Below are 20,764 nucleotides of genomic sequence, written 5' to 3' on the forward strand. Positions count from 1 at the left end.
ACATATGGTGCCTGACTTGATGATGAAATACTTCTTCCCAAAATCAGAAACAAGACTAGTACTTCCACTCTAGTCACTTTCGTCCAATGTTGTACTCTGGGTTCCAGTGAAAGAAATTAGGCAAGAAAAAGAAATAAATGTCATTCATGTTGGAAAGGAAGAAGTAGAGCTATTTGCAGATGATATGGACTTGTACACAGGAAATTCTAAGAAATCCACTAAAAAATTATAACAGTTAATAAGCAAATTCAGCAAGTTTGCTGTATATAAGATCAATGTACAGAAATCAACTGTTTGCATACATGAGCAATGAATAATCCACAAAAAAAGTTACAAATCAAATGTCTGCTCTATTAGATCACACCACAGAATCCTTAAAGTTGTGTGCTGGGAATTGGCCCAGGAAAGTCACAAATATCATCTGATTTTTGAAAAAGTCTTTCCATTTTGCATGATCTCATAGCCTAGACCATGTATATGGGTATGAAAAAACTGAAGAGATTCTTAAAGACTTGTGTCCCTGGTATGTAATGCTGTCAGAAAGTGGAGAGACATAATTCTGTAGGACTTGATTTGGAGAACATAACAGATCATCCACATATTATTTAAAATAGGGTCTTGAGTGATTTGGGTGCTTCTAAGGCTATGATTAAATAATTTTGAGAAGTTAAGAGAGTACTTTCTAAAGTGTTGGGACAAATTTTATGTGTGTGTGTGTGTATGTGTGTGTGTGTGTGTATAGTTGATTTCTCCAAGCAAATGCAAATAGGTAGTGTGAGTCTGCTTGCAGGAGTATACTGAGAAAGTAGAGCATAGCTATAACAACAAAAAGTAAGCAGCTGTCCTGGGGATTGACAGCAATGATGGTATTAAGATTTGAGGCTGTAGGAAAGCAGAGGGCACACTCTTATTAATGATATTTATATCTCGGACAATGCAGCCACCATGTCCATTTGTCTTCCTGACAGTTAGGATGAGGGTGAGTGTATAGGATAATGCATCTTATCTGGAGGCCTCCAGTTATCATGGGCTGTTGTCCTTCAATAGCCTCCCTTTTACAATTGAATATGGGAACAGTTTTGGTAAGAGTTTTGCTAAATTCAGACATTAAGGGTTCAGCTTCCAGATGTGTCTCACATCTGGACAATTGGACCTAGGCTTTCAGGGATAGATGTTATGTCTGAGATTCTGCTAGTGGGAAATAGATCTGTGAAATCATTAAGCTGTGGACTGGGGACTACTCTCCTTCTAGATGTTCCAGACAGAAGTATTGCTTCCTATGTAATGGTGGCACCCCATTTATAAAGTGGGCCTGGTTTCAGTTGACTCACTAGAGTGACGTCACTTCCTAGCGAGTGTGCTGACTGGCTTTGAGGGCAGAGAAGCAGGAGTGGTTGGGACAAAGGTAGAGGAAATGATATTTGAGAATCCAAAGATAGGAACATTTTTTGTTATTCTAAGAAATGAAGGAAAGGTGAAAGGGTTTATGGCAAAGAAGGTAGACCAGAATCATTTGGAAATAAAAAGATTATCTTTGAAATTGTATGGATATTTCTCCCTTTTGTGCTTAAGGGCAATTGTGGGAAGAGTTGGGAGGCTAGCTTTCAGAGGTTGTCATTCTGTCAAAGTATCCAGACTTTCCCCCTTCAAGCTAAAGCAGGGTAAGTATTCTCCCAGTGTCTCCTTTCCTTACAGTAAAGACAATGTCTTGGTCTATATCAGACTCAGAGGTACCCTTGTTAATGGATTTATCTAACAGCTTAATCTGAATAGCTATTACTTTGGTCTATAACTTCTCTCTTTCTTTCTTTTTCTTCCATCTGTCTTTTTCTGAGTCCAAGTAGCATCAATATTTTAAAGCACTAATATTTTAGGTGGTGGAGAGATGTTGCCATGCTGTCTTCTGCTTTTTTAACTAGACAGGGCAGCCCTGATTTAAGAACATCAACAAAGAATGCAAATAGAGCAACTGTTATATCTTTATGCCTATCAAGACTACAGTATTCTCTTAAAATGAAGTTTAAGCAATTTCTGAAATTAGAGATGGACTTATTACTCTTCTATTTATAAAACTGGATTATTGACCCATCAATTTTGTAGAAAAGACCTTTGGTATAGCTGCTAGTTAATACATCCTGTAGTTTCTCAGTAAGTTTTAGAATCTTTAAGTCACACAAGGTCATGAACCAACTGATAGAGATCAGGTAGTACAAGATTAAAAGATCATGGAACAAATCTACATTCTTCATTTAACTGTCTTCTATCCAAGGGTTTAATTACAATATTGGTGTGAAGAAAAGTGAAGAGGGTCTGGTGTAGGGTCAGAAGTACTAAAAGGAGCAGAATAAGGGAGAGGAGAGGGCTAAGGTAACTAGAATGACAGGAGGAAGTTGATTTGGGGTTGGACCAAGAGAAAAAAGAAGAGATTTTAAGTTCAAATTTTTAGATTCTGTATATTCTTATTAACTTTTTCTAAGGAGTCTCTAAGGGAAGTGCATTTAGAATTTTCTTCTCTTTTATGTGCCTATTAATAACAATGGAAAAACACTGCTCATCATTAATTATTTGGAAACTTCAAACCATTCACTCTCAGATGTTATGAAAATGGATCTTCTTATACACATCTCAGACTTGCCAGAGGGGTCACTGAAGTTCAAAACTGCTCTCAGTATGATCCCAACAGGTCAGGAGCCAGTGGATGCAGAACTTTGAGGAGAAAAAGAGACAACTAGGTAACTAGGCACTGGGATTCCAAACCTACCTTGTCCAGGAGAGCCCTGAGTAGTTAGGTACAGCAACTCCAAAAGACCAATCCAAAGATGATTAAAAAGAAAAAAAAATGGAGAGTTAGGTGGCACTTCAATGCCAAGGAAGCAGAACTCTTGTTCATTTGGATTAGAACTCACCTAGCTGTGGGACTCCTGGAAGGGAAGACAGCAAAAGACTTTGATGCTCTCTGATATCATCAAAGTGGTCCAGGTAGAACCAAAAAGTTAGTGTCTGTCCAAATGATGGCACCAAAAAACCTTGGAAGAAAATCAACCAGGACATGGATAAATATGCCTTTGCTTAAACTTGCTGAGCACAAGAAGGCTCCAAAAAGCATTCTGACTTAAGAGAGAATGGTGCAGAGTTTTATGAGTGATAGAAAGAGGGATCAGCAAGGCTTAGCCTCTTTGGGGAATAGTTTGTTTCAGAAGAGAGAATGGAACCCACTGGTTGGGATATGGTGGTTCCATTCACAGTCCTTTGAGGAATCTGCATACTATTTTCTTTTTTTTTTTTCTTGTTTATAACAGCTTTATTATTTTTTTTAATTTATTTTTATTGCAAACAAATGGGATACATGTTGTTTCTGTTTGTACATGGAGTAACAGCATACCATTTGCATAATCATACATTTACATAGGGTAATGATGTTCCATTCATTCTGTTATTTTTTCCTTCCCTCCCACCCCCCCCCATCCCTCTTTTCCCTGCATACTGTTTTCCAAAGTGGTTGTACTTCTTTGCAGTTCCACCAACAATATATGAGAATATGCCTCTTCCCCCACATACTTGCAAGGATTTATTATTATTTGTATTCTATTTAAATTTAATTTTTATTTGTTCTAATTAGTTATACATGACAGAATGCATTTATGCATTTTGATAAACATACATAAATGGAATATAATTTCTCATTTTTCTTATTGTACATATTGTAGGATCACATCAGGCATGCAGTTATATATGTACATGAGGTAATAACATGTGTTTTACTCTATTATCCTTCCTACCCCCTCACCCCTTCCCCTCCATTCACTTCTCTCTATCTAATCCAAAGTAACTTTATTCTTCCCTAGTGCCCCCTACCCTATTGTGAATTCGAATCTGCATGTCAGAGAAAACATTCGGCCTTTTGTTTCAATTAGAGAAAACTACTCTAAGATTTCATCTCACTCCAATTAGAATGGCAATTATCAAGAATGTAAGCAACAATAAATGTTGATGAGGATATGGGGGAAAAGGTACACTCATACATTGCTGGTGGGGAAGCAAAATGGTGCAACCATTATGGAAAGCAGTACAGAGATTCCTTAGAAAACTTGAAATGGAACCACCATTTGACCCAGCTATCCCACTCCTCGGTTTACATTCAAAGGACTTAAAATCAGCATACTACAGTGACGCAGCTGCATCAGTGTTTATACCAACTCAAGTCACAATGGTTAAACTATGGAACCAATCTAGTTTCCCTTCAACAGATGAATGGATAAAGAAAATGGGTGTTTCTAGATGGCAGACTAGAGGGTGGCTGCATTTCATGTTGCTCCAGGACTCAGGATTCAAAAGAGGAGATATTGAGAGACATGGGACCAACTCAAAGCAGCCGGGTGAGTCTCTCCCATTGGGGAGGCATCCCGGATGGGGCAGTAGTCCCGGAATGCAGGGAACTTTGTGAAGTAGAGCTGCCCGACGAGACACCCCTCCCCCTGCTGGAGCAGTGAACTTGGACAACTGGGAGCATCGTAGAGGAGGCTGCTCAGCACAACGCGTGGACTCGGAGCAACCACATGGGCTCCGGGCGGCTGCCCAGAGGAGGAGCTGCGAGGAGAGCTGTTTGGACTCAGAGTGACCACTCCTGAACACCGGGGCCTGCCCGGAGGAGGAAGAGGAGGAGGAGGAGGAGGAGCGCGGCGGGTCGCTTGGACTCAGAGCGACTGCACCAGAGCGACAGGCAGTTGCCAGAGGAGGAGCTGCGCGGAGAGCTGTTTGGACTCAGAGTGACCACTCCTGAACACCGGGGGTTGCCTTGGAGGAGGAGCGTGGTGGGTTGCTTGGTCTCGGAGTGGCCGCATCAGAGCTCCGGGCGGCTGCCCAGAAGAGGCGTGCAGCCAGTTGCTTGGACTCAGAGCAACTCAGAGCGACCACTCCTGAACACCCGGGGGGCTACCCAGAGGAGGAAGAGGAACGGGGTGGGTCACTTGGACTCGGAGTAACTGCACCAGGGCTATGGGTGGTTGGCGGGAGGATGAGGCGCGTAGGGAGTTGCTTGGACTCCTAGTGACCGCACCGGAACACCGGGCAACTGTCCAGAAGAAGAGGCATGTGGCGGGTGGCTGGGACTCAGAGCAACTGTACGGGGCTCCAGGGGGCTGCTAAGAGGAGGGGCCGCATAGCCAGGCGATTAGGTGCAGAGCAGGGTCCCAGGACCTAGAAGGCTTCTTGGTGGAAGAGCCGCACAGAGACACGTTTAGGGGTGGAGCAAAGGTTCCAGGACTGCGGGCAGATTCTCTGAGGAGAAGCAGCCTAAGGAGACTCGTCTGCAAAGGGTGAGGCTCCCAGGCGCAGGAGGTAGGTCCGGGCCTCTGGGAACGTTGCAGAGGAAAGCAGCCCAGCCCAGGGGGTAGTTGTAGATTGAGGGGAACCTCTAGGAGGGGAACTGACCAGCGAGACCTCCTGACTGGGTGAGTCTTCCCTGCTGGGTGAGGTTTTCCCACAAGGATGGTAAAACCAGAGACACAGGCCCAAACAGGCCTTGCCTCAGCCCACAGCCTAGTTCCCCTTTGGATGACCATTGGTCAACAAGTGGAGGCACCTCTGCCCACTAGCAGGGAATGTACCCCACCTGATGGCCACCACTCCTACAGAGGCAGCTTCCTTGTGGAGCACTGCACTATCAACTTGATCCAAGACTTCAGCCCACTGAAGGCTAAGAGGGGATATACTAGAAATCTTCAGGGACATTGTAAGTCAATAGAGGAAATCTGCAATATCTCAGCGGTCCACTGATACCCGACAATATGAGAAAACAAGGGAATAAAATGCCCCAAACAATTCTAGATGTTACATCAATAAAATCCAATGACAGCATGGCAGAAGAAATGACAGAAAAGGAGTTCAGAATGTACATAATTAAAATGATCAGGGAAGCAAATGATGAGATGAAAGAGCAAATGCAGGCACTGAATGATGAGATGAAAGAGCAGATGCAGTCATTGAATGATCGCACCAATCGACAGTTAAAAGAGCAAATACAGGAAGCAAAAGATCATTTCAATAAAGAGTTAGAGATATTGAAAAAACAAACAAACAGAAATCCTTGAAATGAAGGAAACAATAAACCAAATTAAGAACTCCATAGAAAGCATATCCAATAGGATAGAACACCTGGAAGACAGAACCTCACACGTTGAAGACAAAATATTTAACCTTGAAAACAAAGTTGAACAAACAGAGAAGATGGTAAGAAATCATGAACAGAATCTACAAGAACTATGGGATATCATGAAAAGGCCAAATTTAAGAATTATTGGGATTGAGGAAGGCTTAGAGAAACAAACCAAAGGAATGAACAATCTATTCAATGAAATAATATCAGAAAATTTCCCAAATCTGAAGAATGAAATGGAAAATCAAGTTCAAGAGGCTTATAAGACTCCAAATACACAAAATTACAACAGACCCACACCAAGGCACATTATAAAGAAAATACCTAACATACAAAATAAAGACAGAATTTTGAAGGCTGTGAGAGAAAAGAACCAAATTACATTCAGGTGGAAACCAATATGGATATCAGCAGATTTTTCAATCCAGACCCTAAAAGCTAGAAGGGCCTGGAACAACATTTTTCAAGCCCAGAAAGAAAACGGATGCCCACCAAGAATCTTATACCCAGTAAAACTTACCTTCAAATTTGACGATGAAATTAAATCCTTCCATGATAAACAAAAGCTAAAAGAATTTACAAAAAGAAAGCCAGCATTACAGAACATTCTCAGCAAAATATTCCATGAGGAAGAGATGAAAAACAAAGAAGCAAATCAGCAAAGGGAGGAATTATTTTAAAGGAATTGTCAAATAAAGAGGAACCAAGTCGTGTCAAATAAATAAATAAATAAATAAATAAATAAATAAATAAATAAATAAATAAATAAAATAAATGAACCAAATGACTGGGAATACAAATCATATCTCAATAATAACCCTGAATGTTAATGACCTGAACTCATCAATCAAAAGACATAGACTGGCAGATTGGATTAAAAAGCAAGATCCAACAATATGTTGCCTGCAAGAGACTCACCACATAGAAAAAGATACCCATAGACTAAAGGTGAAAGGATGGGGAAAAACATACCATCCACATGGACTCAGCAAAAAAGCTGGAGTATCCATCCTCATTTCAGATAATGTGCACTTCAAGCCAAAGTTAGTCAGAAGGGATAAAGAAGGACATTTCATACTGCTTAAGGGAAGCATAAACCAGCAAGATATAACAATCATAAACATCTATGCCCCAAACAGTGGCTCATCCATGTATGTCAAACAAATCCTTCTCAATTTCAGAAACCAAATAGACCATAACACAATAAGACTAGGTGATTTTAACACGCCTCTCTCACGCTGGACAGATCTTCCAAAGAAAAATTGAAGAAAGAAACCATAGATCTCAATAACACAATCAATAATTTAGACTTAACAAACATTTATAGTGTATACCATCCAACCAAGAGCGAATACACTTTCTTCTCAGCAGCACATGGATCCTGATCTAAAATAGAGCATATATTATGCCACAAAGCTAATGTTAGCAAATACAAGAAGATAGAGACACTACCATGTATTCTATCAGATCATAATGGATTGAAGTTAGAAATAAATTAAGAGTAAAAAACAGGAACTACTCCAACACTTGGAGATTAAACATATGCTATTATATGATGAATGGATAATAGAAGATATTAGGAAGGAAATTTAAAAATTCTTAGAGGTAAATGAGAACAAAGAAACATCATATCAAAATCTCTGGGACACTGTGAAAGCAGTACTTAGAGGAAAATTTATTTCATGGAGCGCATTTAATAAAAGAAGTAAAACTCAACAAATAAACGACCAACCACTACAGCTCAAAGCCCTAGAAAAAGAAGAACAGACCAGCACCAAAAGTAGTAGAAGAACAGGAAATAGTTAAACTCAGAGTTAAAATCAATGAAATTGAAACAAAAGAAACAATACAAAAAATTGACAAAATAAATAGTTGGTTCTTCAAAAAAATAAACAAAATTGGTAAATCTTTAGCCACACTAACAAAGAGAAGACGAGAGAAAACCCAAATCACTAAAATTCGGAATGAACAAGGAAATATCACAACCGACACGATTGAAATACATAACATAATTAGAGGCTATTTTGAAAATCTATACTCCAACAAAATAGAAAATTTCGAAGACAGCAACAGGTTTCTAGAGAAATATGAATTGCCTAAACTGAACGAGGAGGACATACATAATTTAAATAGACCAATTTCAAGTACTGAAATAGAAGAAGTCATCAAAAGTCTACCAACAAAGAAAAGTCCAGGACCAGATGGGTTCTCGGCCGAGTTCTACAAAACCTTTAAAGAAGAGCTCATTCCAATACTCCTCAAAGTATTCCATAAAACAGAAGAGGAGGGAAACCTCCCAAACTCATTCTATGAAACCAATATCACACTGATACCTAAACCAGACAGAGACACATCGAGGAAAGAAAATTTCAGACCAATATCCTTAATGAACATCGACGCAAAAATTCTCAACAAAATTTTAGCAAATCGCATACAAAAACATATTTAAAAGATAGTGCACCATGATCAAGTGGGTTTCATCCCAGGGATGCAAGGTTGGTTCAACATCAGGAAATCAATAAATGTAATTCACCATATCAATAGACTTAATGTCAAGAATCACATGATTATTTCAACAGATGCAGAAAAAGCATTTGATAAAATACAGCACCCCTTCATGCTCAAAACACTAGAAAAAATGGGATAGTGGGAACATTCTTTAACATTGTAAAGGCCATTTATGCTAAGCTCATGGCTAATATCATTCTAAATGGTGACAACTGAAAGCATTCCCCCTAAAAACTGGAACAAGGCACGGATGCCGTCTTTCACCACTTCTATTAAATATCGTCCTTGAAACTCCAGCCAGAGCAATTAGACAGACCAAAGAAATTAAAGGGATACGAATAGGAAAAGAAGAACTCAAACGATCCCTATTTGCTGATGATGTGATTATATACTTAGAGGAACCAGGAAATTCCACCAGAAAACTTTGAGAACTCATAAGTGAATTCAGTAAAGTAGCAGGATATAAGATCAATGCACATTAATCTAATGCATCTTTATACATAAGTGATGAATCTTTGGAAAGAATAATTAGGAAAACTACCCCATTCATAATAGCCTTGAAAAAAATAAAATACTTGGGAATCAATCTCACAAAAGAGGTGAAAGACCTCTACAATGAGAACTACAGAACACTAACGAAAGAAATTAAAGAACACCTTAGAAGATGGAAAGATCTCCCATGTTCTTGGATAGGAAGAATTAATATTGTCAAAATGGCCATACTACCTAAAGTGCTATACAGATTCAATGCAATTCCAATTAAAATCCCAATGACATACCTTACAGAAATAGAGCAAGCAATTATGAAATTCATCTGGAAGAATCAGAAACCCAGAATAGCTAAAGCAATCCTTAGGAGGAAGAGTGAAACAGGGGGTATCACAATACCAGATCTTCAACTCTACTACAAAGCAATAGTAACAAAAACGGCATGGTATTGGTACCAAAATAGAAAGGTAGATCAATGGTACAGAATAGAGGACACGGACACAAACCCAAATAAAATACAATTTTCTCATACTAGACAAAGGGGCTAAAAATATGCAATGGAGAAAAGATAGCCTCTTCAACAAATGGTGCTGGGAGAATTGGAAATCCATATGCAACAGAATGAAACTAAACCCATATCCCTCACCATGCACAAAACTAAACTCAAAATGGATTAAGGACCTCGGAATCAGACCAGAGACCCTGCAGATTATAGAAGAAAAAGTAGGTCCAGATCTTCAACATGACAGCTTAGGACCAGATTTCCTCAACAGGACTCCCATAGCACAAGAAATAAAAGCCATAATCAATAACTGGGATAGATTCAAACTAAAAAGCTTTCTCTCAGCAAAGGAAACTATCAACAATGCGAAGAAAGAGCCTACAAAGTGGGAGAAAATCTTTGCCAATCATACTTCAGATAGAGCACTAATCTCCAGAATCTATAAAAAACTCAAAAAACTCTACACCAAGAATTCAAATAATCCAGTCGACAAATGGGCTAAGGAAATGAATAGACACTTCACAGAAGATGTACAAGCAATCAACAGATATATGAAAAAATGTTCAACATCTCTAGGAATAAGAGAAATGCAAATCAAAACTAAGATTCCATCTCACCCCAAATAGAATGACGATCATCAAGGATACAAGCAACAACAGGTATTGTCGAGGATGTGGGGAGAAAGGTACACTCATACATTTCTGGTGGGACTGCAAATTAGTGCAGCCACTCTGGAAAGCAGTGTGGAGATTCCTTAGAAAACTTGGAATGGAACCACCATTTGACCCAGCTATCCCACTCCTTGGCCTATACCCAAAGGACTTAAAATCAGCATACTACAGAGATACAGCCACATCAATGTTCACAGCTGCTCAATTCACAATAGCCAGATTGTGGAACCAACCTAGATGTCCTTCAATTGACAAATGGATAAGAAACTGTGGTATATATATATACAATGGAATATTACTCAGCCATAAAGAATGATAAAATTATGGCATTTGCAGGCAAATGGATGAAATTGGAGAATATCATGCTAAGTGAGATAAGCCAATCTCAAAAAGCCAAAGGATGAATGATATTGCTAATAAGTGGATGATGACACATAATGGAGGGCGGGAGGGGTTAGTGTTAGGGTTAGAGTTAGGGTTTGGGAGCGGGGCAAGAATCAGGAAGGAAGGACTGTATAGAGGGAAAAGAGGGGTGGGAGGGGTAGGGGGAAGGGAAAAAATAACAGAATGAATCAAACAACATTACCCTATGTAAATTTATGATTGCACAAATGGTATGCCTTTACGCCATGTACAAACAGAGAAACAACATGTATCCCTTTGTTTACAATAAAAAAATGTGTGTGGTGTGCATATATATATATATACACATACACACACATATATATACACACACACTATGGAATATCATATATATGCATATATATACACACACACACACACACACACACACACACACACACATTATGGAATATCATTCAGCTTTAAAGAAGAATGAAATTATGGCATTTGCTGGTAAATGGATGGAGTTGGAGAACATCATGGAAAGTGAAATAAGTCAAACCCAAAAATGCTTTCTCTGATATTATTTGTATTCTTGATGATTGGCATTCTAACTGAGTGAAGTGAAATCTCAGTGTACTTTTGATTTGCATTTCCCTGATTGCTAGGGAGGTTGAACATTTTATATATTTATTTGTTGGCCATTTGTATTGCTTCTTTTGAGAAATGTCTGTTTAGTTCATTTGCCCAAGAGCCAAGTCATAAAACCAGCCCAGGTGTCTGGCAAGATGAATAGATTAAGAAGATGTGGCATTTCCATACAGTGGAGTTTTAATCAGTCATAAAGAAGAATGAAACTAAGGTATTTGCTTGTAAATGGATGGAACTGGAGAACATGCTAAGAAAAATAAGTTAGACTCAATGTCAAAGGTCAAACATTTTCTTTCATATGCAGAAGGTAGAGAGCAAAATAAGCAAAATAAAAAGAAAAAAAGAAGTCCCATGGAAACAGAAGGGGATCAGTGGAGTCGAGGAAGGGGGTGGAGGGAGGAGGGGATGGAAAAAGGAAAGATCTGTAAAGTAAAATTGACCAGATAATTCTATGTTCATAAATACACCACCGTGAATTTTGGCCTCATGTATATCTATAATGCACCAAATAAAAAAGCAATAAATAAAAAGAAGGAAGAGCAGTAGAGGAAGGGGAACAGGGAGAAAGAGAAGGGGAGGGAAAGAGAATGTACTGGGGACTGAAACAGAGCAAATTAGATTGCATACATGTATGATTACGTATGTTCTTCAGTCCCTGGAGAACTCCAAGATCCTCTTGCTGCAGAACAAAGACTAACCTACCTTACTTGAGGATTGAGACCCTTCCAGTACAACACCATAACTGACCGTGGTAGACACTCTGGTGCCCTAAGACCATCTCTTGGCCTGACTTTAATTTTAGCACCTGCTGTGGTGAGCAGCTCCCAGGGACTAATCCTCACTTCATGATGACTGTGTCTCACCTCAAGCATAAGATTCTACTGTCTTCTCTATAGCAGAGAAATCAACACCTTTAGGGACAAACCTCAATCAGTGGGTGACTAGAGCCTATGGACTAGGGCCCCTTGCTTCCTATTATTCAGGTGTGAATTTCTGTATGATTCTTAGTGGGTACCAAGGAAATTGGGTCCCTATGACTTAGAGATAAAACTCAGCTAACGCATCCTTAGAGTGATCGTCCTTCCTTTCCTGTTTCACCCTACCTACTATCTGCCTGCTGCTCTGGGGCTTCGCTCCTATATGTATCTAAGTCCTCCTCTCAGGCTTGGGGCTGAGGGTGAGGACTAAAGTTAGACATAAGTTATACCAGACATCAGTTATACCTAATACATATTCAATGTATAGTCATCAAGCATTTATTAAGTACATTGTAAACCAAATATTGGTGTAAAGGCTGGAGATTCAGCAGTGAAAAAAACAGGAAAATACAATTGAAGACAAATCCAAAAAACCAAAGGCTGAATGTTTTCCCTGAGAAGTGGATGATAATGCATAATGGGGGTGGAGGGGGGTAAGAGAAGAATGGAGGCACTTTAGATTATGTAGAGGGAAATGAGAAGGGGGTATAAAAGATGATGGAATGAGACAGACTTCATTACCCTATGTACATGTATGATTACACAAATGGTATGAATCTACATTGTGCACAACCATAGAAATGAAAAGATGTACCCCATTTGTGTACGATGAATCAAAATGCAGTCTGTATAAATAAAAAACATTTTAAAAAAGAGACCCGCCCAATCCCTACACCAGTCTGCCCCCCATAGTGCAGATGGTTGCTGGACACTTCACTTGCCTGCCCACACCCCGCTGACTCGGTGCGCTCTCCCTGGGGCTCCGCAGCTTCTTTGCAGCCTGGTGCAGGCATTTCAAATTACTCCTGAGGGTGTGGCCACCATTATTGAAAGGGTGGCTCCTTTCCTGAGACACCTACAGGAAACTGGAGGCCCTTTGACAGATACCTCTATTTACTCATCTACATCCTACACCCTTCCCCATCCTCTTCCTTTACCTCTAGAAATAGTGTAAATAATAATCAAACTCATCCTGTTTATTACAATAATGTTAAAGTCTTTACAGGGGCTATCTGGTTCATAGCTGCATTTTCTTTATATTGGGTGCTGCTAATATTGATCTCCCCTTCAAGGAGAGGTACTGGAACACTGCAGGGTCACAATAAGCCTGCAGGGGGAAACTTGAGTACCTCAGATCTTCACTGCTAGAGGAGAATATACAGAAAGAAACAATATGAAAAAACAGGGGAAGAAAGTGTACCTAACAAACCAAGATGCTATTGTGATAGAATCCAATGATAGCATTGCAGTAGAAATGACAGAAAAAGCGTTTAGAATCTGCATAATTAAAATGATCCCTGAAGCAAAAGCTGAGATAAGAGAGCAAATGCATGATCACTCCAATAAACAGTTAAAAGAGCAAATGCAGGAAGCAAAAGAATACTTCAAAAAAGAGACAGATTCTGAAAAACAAACAAACAAACAAATAAATACTTGAAGTGAAAGAAACAATAAACCAAATTAAAAACTCAATAGAAAGCATAACCAACAAAATAGATCTCATGGAAGACAGAATCTCAGACAATGAAGACAAAATATTTAATCTGAGAAGATGTTAAGAAATCATGACAGAACTTCCAAGAATTATGGGATATCATTAAAAGAGCAAATTTAAGAATTACTGGGATTGAGGAAGGCACAGGGATACAAACTAAAGGAATGAACAATGAAATAATATCAGAAAATTCCCCAAGCCTGAAAAATGAAATGGAAAATCAAATACAAGAGGCTTACAGAACACCAGGTGCACAAAATTACAACAGATGCACACCAAGGCACATTATAATGAAAGTACCTCACATCCAAAATAAAGATAGGATTTTAAAGGCTACAAGAGAAAAGCATCAGATTACTTATAAGGGGAAACCTACTGATATCAGCAGATTTCTCATCCCAGACCCTAAAAGCAAGAAGAACCTGGAACAATATATTTCAAACTCTGAAAGAATGTGGATGCCAACCAAGAATCCTAGACCCACCAAAACTAACCTTCAGATTTGATGATGAAATAAAATCTTTCCATGATAAACAAAAGTTAAAGAATTTGCAAATAGAAAGCCTCCACTACAGAACATTCTCAGCAAAATCTTTCATGAAGAGGAAGTGAAAAACAACAATACAGGTCAACAAAGGGAGGAATTATCCTAAAGGAAAAGCCAATCAAAGGAGAAACCAAGTCAAGTTAAAAACCAAAAATAACCCAAAATGACCAGAAATACAAATCATGTCACAATAATAACTCTGAATTTTAATGGACTAAACTCAATAATCAAAAGACATAGGCTGGCAGATTGGATTAAAAAGAAAGACCCAACAATACACTGCCTTCAAGAGACTCACCTTATAGAAAAAGACATCCACAGTCTAAAGGTGAAAGGATGGGAAAAATATACCATGCACATGGACTCAATAAAAAAGCAGGAGTCTCCATCCTCATATCAGATAAAGTGGAATTCAAACCTAAGTTAGTCAGAAGGGATAAAGAAGGACATTTCCTACTGCTTAAGGGAAGCATAAAGAGCAAGACATAACAATTTTAAATATTTATGCCCCAAACAATGGAGTATCTGTGTATATCAAACAAACCCTTCTCAATTTTAAGAATCAAATAGACCAAAATAAAATAATAGTGGGTGACTTTAACACACTGCTCTCACCACTGGATAGATTCTCCAAACAAAAACTGAACAAAGAAACTATAGAAGTAAATAATACAATAAATGATATGGACTTAATGGACATTTACAGAGTATTTCATCCATCATTGAGCAAATATACTTTCTTCTCAGCAGTTTGTGAATTCTTCTCCAAAATAGATCATATGCTATGCCACAAAAAACCATTAGCAAATACAAAAAAAATAGAGATATTCTCTTGTATCCTATCAGACCATAATGGAATGGAATTAGAAATCAATGATAAAGTAACAAACAAAAACTACTCCTACACCTGGAGACTAAATAACATGCTATTGAATGATGCAATGATAACAGAAGACATCAGGGAAGAAATCAAAAAATTCTTAGAGGTAAATGAGAACAATGACACAACATATCAAAATCTCTGGAACCCTCTGAAAGCAGTACTAAGAGTAATGTTCATTCTATTGAGCTCATATATTAAAAACATAAAAAGTCAACAACTAAATGACCTAACATTACATCTCAAAGACCGAGAAAAAGAAGAACAAATCAACACCAAAAATAGAAGACAAGAAATAATTAAAATCAGAGCTGAAATCAATGAAATTGAAACAAGAGAAACAATTCAAAAAATTGACAAAACAAAAAGTTGATTCTTTGAAAAAGTAAACAAAAACTGATAAACCCTTAGCCTCCTTAACTAATGAGGAGAATGAGAGAGAAAACTCAAATTACTAGAATTTGTGATGAAAAAGGAAAGATCATGACAGACACCATTGAAATATATAGCATAATTAGAAGCTACTTTGAAAATCTAAACTCCAACAAAACAGAAAATATTGAAGACATTCACAAATTTTTAGACATATGATCCTCCCAAACAGAATCAGGAAGACATACACAATTAAAACAGACCAATTTCAAGCACTGCAATAGAAGCCATCAAAGGCCTACCAACAAAGAAAAGCCCAGGACCAGGTGGATTCTTAGCCAAATTCTATAAGACCTTTAAAGAACTAATACCAATACTTCTCGAAGTATTCTAGGAAATACAAAAGGAGGGAACCCTTCCAAACTCATTCTATGAGGCTAGTATCACTCTGATACCAAAACCAGAGACTCATCAAGGAAAGAAAACTTTAGACCAATATCCGTGATGAACATAAATGCAAAAATCCTTAACAAAATACTGGGAAATTGCAAACAAAAATATATTTAAAAGATAGTGCACCATGATCAAGTGGGTTTTATTCCAGGGATGCAAGGTTGGTTCAACATCCAGAAATCAATAAATGTAACTCATCACATCAATAGACTTAAATAATCATATGATTATTTCAATAGATGCTGAGAAAGTGTTTGATAAAATACAGTACCCTTCATGATTAAAACACTATAAAAAATAGGAATAGTAGGAACATACCTCAACATTTTAAAGGCTATCTATGCTAAGCCCATGGTCAACATCATTTTTGATGGAGAAAAACTGAAAGCATTCCCTCTAAAAACTGGAACAAGACAGGGATGCCTTCTTTCACTACTTCTATTCAACATTGTCCTTGAAACACTAGCCAGAGCAATTAGATAGACCAAAGAAATTAAAGGGATACAAATAGGAAAAGAAGAACTCAAGCTGTCACTATTTGCCAATGACATGATTCTTTATTTAGAGGATCCAAAAAACTTCACTAGAAAACTTCTAGAACTAAGAAATGAATTCAGCAAAGTAGCAGGATACAAAATAAATACACATATATCTAATGCATTTCTTTTAATCAGTGATGAATTCTCTGAAGGAGAAATTAGGAAAACCACTCCATTCACAATAGCCTCAAGAAAAATAAAATAAAATACTTGGGAATCAATCTAACAAAAGAGGCGAACGACTTCTACAATGAAAACTACAGAATACTAAAGAAATAAATTGAAGAAGACCTTAGAAGATGGAAATATCTCCCATGTTCTTGGATAGGCAGAATTAATATTGTCAAAATGGCCATTCTACCAGGGGTGCTATACAGATTCAATGCAATTCCAATTAAAATCCCAATGACATTCCTCATTGAAATAGAGAAAGCAATCATGAACTTCATCTGGAAGAATAAGAGACCTCGAATAGCCAAAGCAATCCTGAGCAGGAAAAGTGAAGCAGGAGGTATCATAATACCAGACCTTAAACTATACTACAGAGCAATAGTAACAAAAAGGGCATGGTATTGGCACCAAAGTAGACAGGCAGACCAATGAATCAGAATAGAAGATACAGAGATGAACCCAGAAAAATATAGTCACCTTATACTAGACTGGTGCCAAAAACATACAATGGAGAAAGGATAGCCTGTTCAGCAAAGGGTGCTGGGAAAACTGGAAATTCATATGCAGTGATTCATATCTCTCACCCTGCACAAAACTCAACTCACAATAGGTCAAAGACTTAGGAATTAGAACAGAGACCCTGCATCAAATAGAAGACTAAGTAGGCCAAATCTTCATCATTGGCTTAGGATCAGACTTCCTTAACAAGACTCCCAGAGCACAAGAAATTAAAGCAAGAATCAATAAATGAGGTGGACTCAAACTAAAAAGATTTTTCTCAGCAAAGGATACAATCAATAATGTGATAAGAGAGCCTACAGAGTGGGAGGAAATCTTTTTCACATGCACTTCAGATAGAGCACTTATCTCCAAAATTTATAAAGGACTTACAAAACTTTACACCAAAAATACAGAGAACCCAATCAATAAATGGGTCAAGGAACTGAACAGACATTTTCAGAAGAAGACATATAGGTAATTAATAAATATATGAAAAAGTGTTCAATATCTCTCATAATTAGAGAAACGCAAATTAAAACAACTCTAAGATTTCATCTTACTCCAATTAGAATGGCTATTTTCAAGAACACAAACAATAGTGGATGTTGGCATGGATGTGGGGAAAAAGGCACACTTTAACATCGCTGGTAGAATTGCAAATCGGTGCAGCCACTCTGGAAAGCAGTGAGAAGAATCCTTAAAAAACTTGGAATGGACCCACCTTTTGACTCAGTTATCCTACTCTTTGGTTTATACCCAAAGAACTTAAAATTAGCATATTACAGTAATTCAGCCACATCAATTTTATAGCAGGTCAGTTCACAATACTAGATTGTGGAACCAACCTAAATGCCCTTCAACAGATGAATGGATAAAGAAACTATGGTATATTATTCAGTCATAAAAAGGAATAATATTATGGCATTTGCAAATAAAGGATGGAATTAGAGGATATCATGCCAAGTGAAATAAATCAATCCTGAAAAACCAAAGGCTGAATGTTTTCCCTGATAAGTGGATGATGACATATAATGAGGTTGGTGGGGTGGGGAGTGAGAGAAGAATGGAGGGACTTTAGATTATGTAGAAGGAAATGAGGGGGGTATGAAAAATGGTGGAATGAGACAGACATCATCACCCTATGTACATGTATGATTACATGAATGGTATGACTCTACATTGTGTGCAACCACAGAAAGGAAATGATGTACCCCATTTGTTGTACAATGAATCAAAATACAGTCTGAAAAAATTAAAAAAATAAATAAATAAAAGAAAATGTCCATCTGTTATGAGACTATGAAGAAACACATTTGCATCCTCAAATTAGGAAAGTAAATTCTTTCCAGGTTATGGAGTTAAGAATTATGCTCTTCCTGTTTTTCTTCATACAGTAACCAGAAGTTAGACTGTCTCTTTTTCCTATCTGTCTTCTATGATTACTTCAAAATATAACATTGTTTTATTCTGATAATGAGAGTAATACATTTGTATCATACAAAATTCATAGGGAAAGCATAGAGGAAAAAAGTAAAACTAGCCACCCCCACCCAAAGGCATCCAAAATTATCACGTTAGTTTAATAGGCATTTAAAACAATCTGGTTTTTAAATACTGTATATTTAAATATTAACATAGTAAAATTTAAGTACCAATAAATTAAAATCAATTGAAGTCATCATGCCTATTTAAAATCTGCCTTTTTCAGATCAACTTTGTAATTATTTTCATCATTCAAAAACAACCAGAGGTATTTTGATAGATATTCATTAAAATCTTACATTATTTAGGTGTATCTGACATTATAAAATTCAGTGTCCTTACCAAGGAACGAAGGCATAATTTTCCACATACTTAAGCATCCTTTCATGTCCTTTAGGAGAGATTTATAGTCCTTCACATAGGTTCCAAGTGTTCTTACTAAATTTATTCTTAGATATTTTATATTTGGGGGAAACCTTTTCTACTATATTTTAAAATTAATCAGAAAAGATAGTTGTTTTGTATGTTTGTGTTTTACTGTTCAGTATACTAAGTTTTGTTTTGTTTTGTTTTTACTAAATCTATGCTTTTTCAAAAGTCGTTTTGAATCTTCCAATTAGGTAAGGTGGGTACAAGCTCCCCGCTGCCTTCTTACACAATAAGCACCTTCCTTCATCTTGCTCTGCGCCTACCCATTATCTTATTGTCCGAGGAGTTGCGGTGGGTTAGTAGATTGGTCAGAATCTAGCAAAGCTAAATAGGTCACTTTTATCAGTATGTACTGAATGTGTGTGTGTGTGTGTTTTACTTATCAGATTTTGGTTATTAAAATAATGCTAGCTTCAGAAAACAAATTGGGACTCTTCAACTCTTTTTATGAAAGAGTTAAAACAACATGAGTGTTTTCTACTCCTTAAAGAAGTCAAGTGTAAAACTCATCTGATATCTGACATCATGGAGGTTGTTTTTGGAATTAGAGGGAAAAAGCCTTCTTTGATTCTTACAATTCTTATTTTCTACTTCTCGAGTTAACGTTGATCTTTTATATTCTCCCAAAATATTATAAATGTCATTACAATGCTTTAATGGCATTTAAAACTTTTTGTTTTTTCTATACCTTTAATGGACTCTCATTTCTAATGGAAGATAGTCCTTTCCACTAACCCACAGTCTCCCCTTCTCCCCACTGCAGATGTATCTGTTTCCCCTACATGTAAAATTATTTTATAGAACAATCTCTTTGGTTTATTAAAGGTTTTCTGTTTCTTTGCTTTCTAATTCATTTCTGCTTTCACTTTATTCAACCTTTTCTACTACTTAGGCAAATTTTGTTTCCTGACTTCTTAAACTGAACAATTATTTCCTTTATATTTATTCTTTAGTCTTTAACAGTGAAGCATTTATGATGATGTGATTTCATTTCAGTACAGTTTTGACCATATCTCATAAATTTGATATGTGGAAGTTTTATGGTAGCTATTCTCTGCACTGTTCATTTCCTCCATGATGTAAAGTTTATTTGGAAGAATGCTTTAGAGTTTCCAAGGTTTTAAAATTGAAATATTCATTATTAAACTTCTGTTCTTATTGCTTTATTTCCTGTCATCCCATTTAAGAGCATCTGCTTCTTAGGAAGGTGGAATTGCAGTGTATTTTCTGTAAAATCTCCAATTAGTCTATCTCTTAGTTGTCTCTGCTTCTTCTGACCCCTGTTGTACTTAGCTTGGATTGCTTGGTGTCAGATTTTTTTGGTATGTTTCTCACTCTGCTTCTCTAAATAGTAAAGTCAACTTGAGGATGGAATGCACATTTTATCATTCTTTGTGTGTCCACACATTATTTAACATTTTAAACGTATTATGTGATCAATAACTCTAAGTATATTACTTTATATTTCAGGGATAGTTAAGCTGATACAGCTTACCCAGGGAGCAAAACCCTTGCTAAGTGATGATATGACTGACCATTTGATTAAAATGCACTTACAATATGCGTCCCCCTTCTGGTCCTGAAGTGTATCGTAGGAGGGC

Source organism: Sciurus vulgaris (assembly GCF_902686455.1).
Source record: "Sciurus vulgaris genome assembly, chromosome: 4".
Classification (NCBI taxonomy): domain Eukaryota; kingdom Metazoa; phylum Chordata; class Mammalia; order Rodentia; family Sciuridae; genus Sciurus; species Sciurus vulgaris.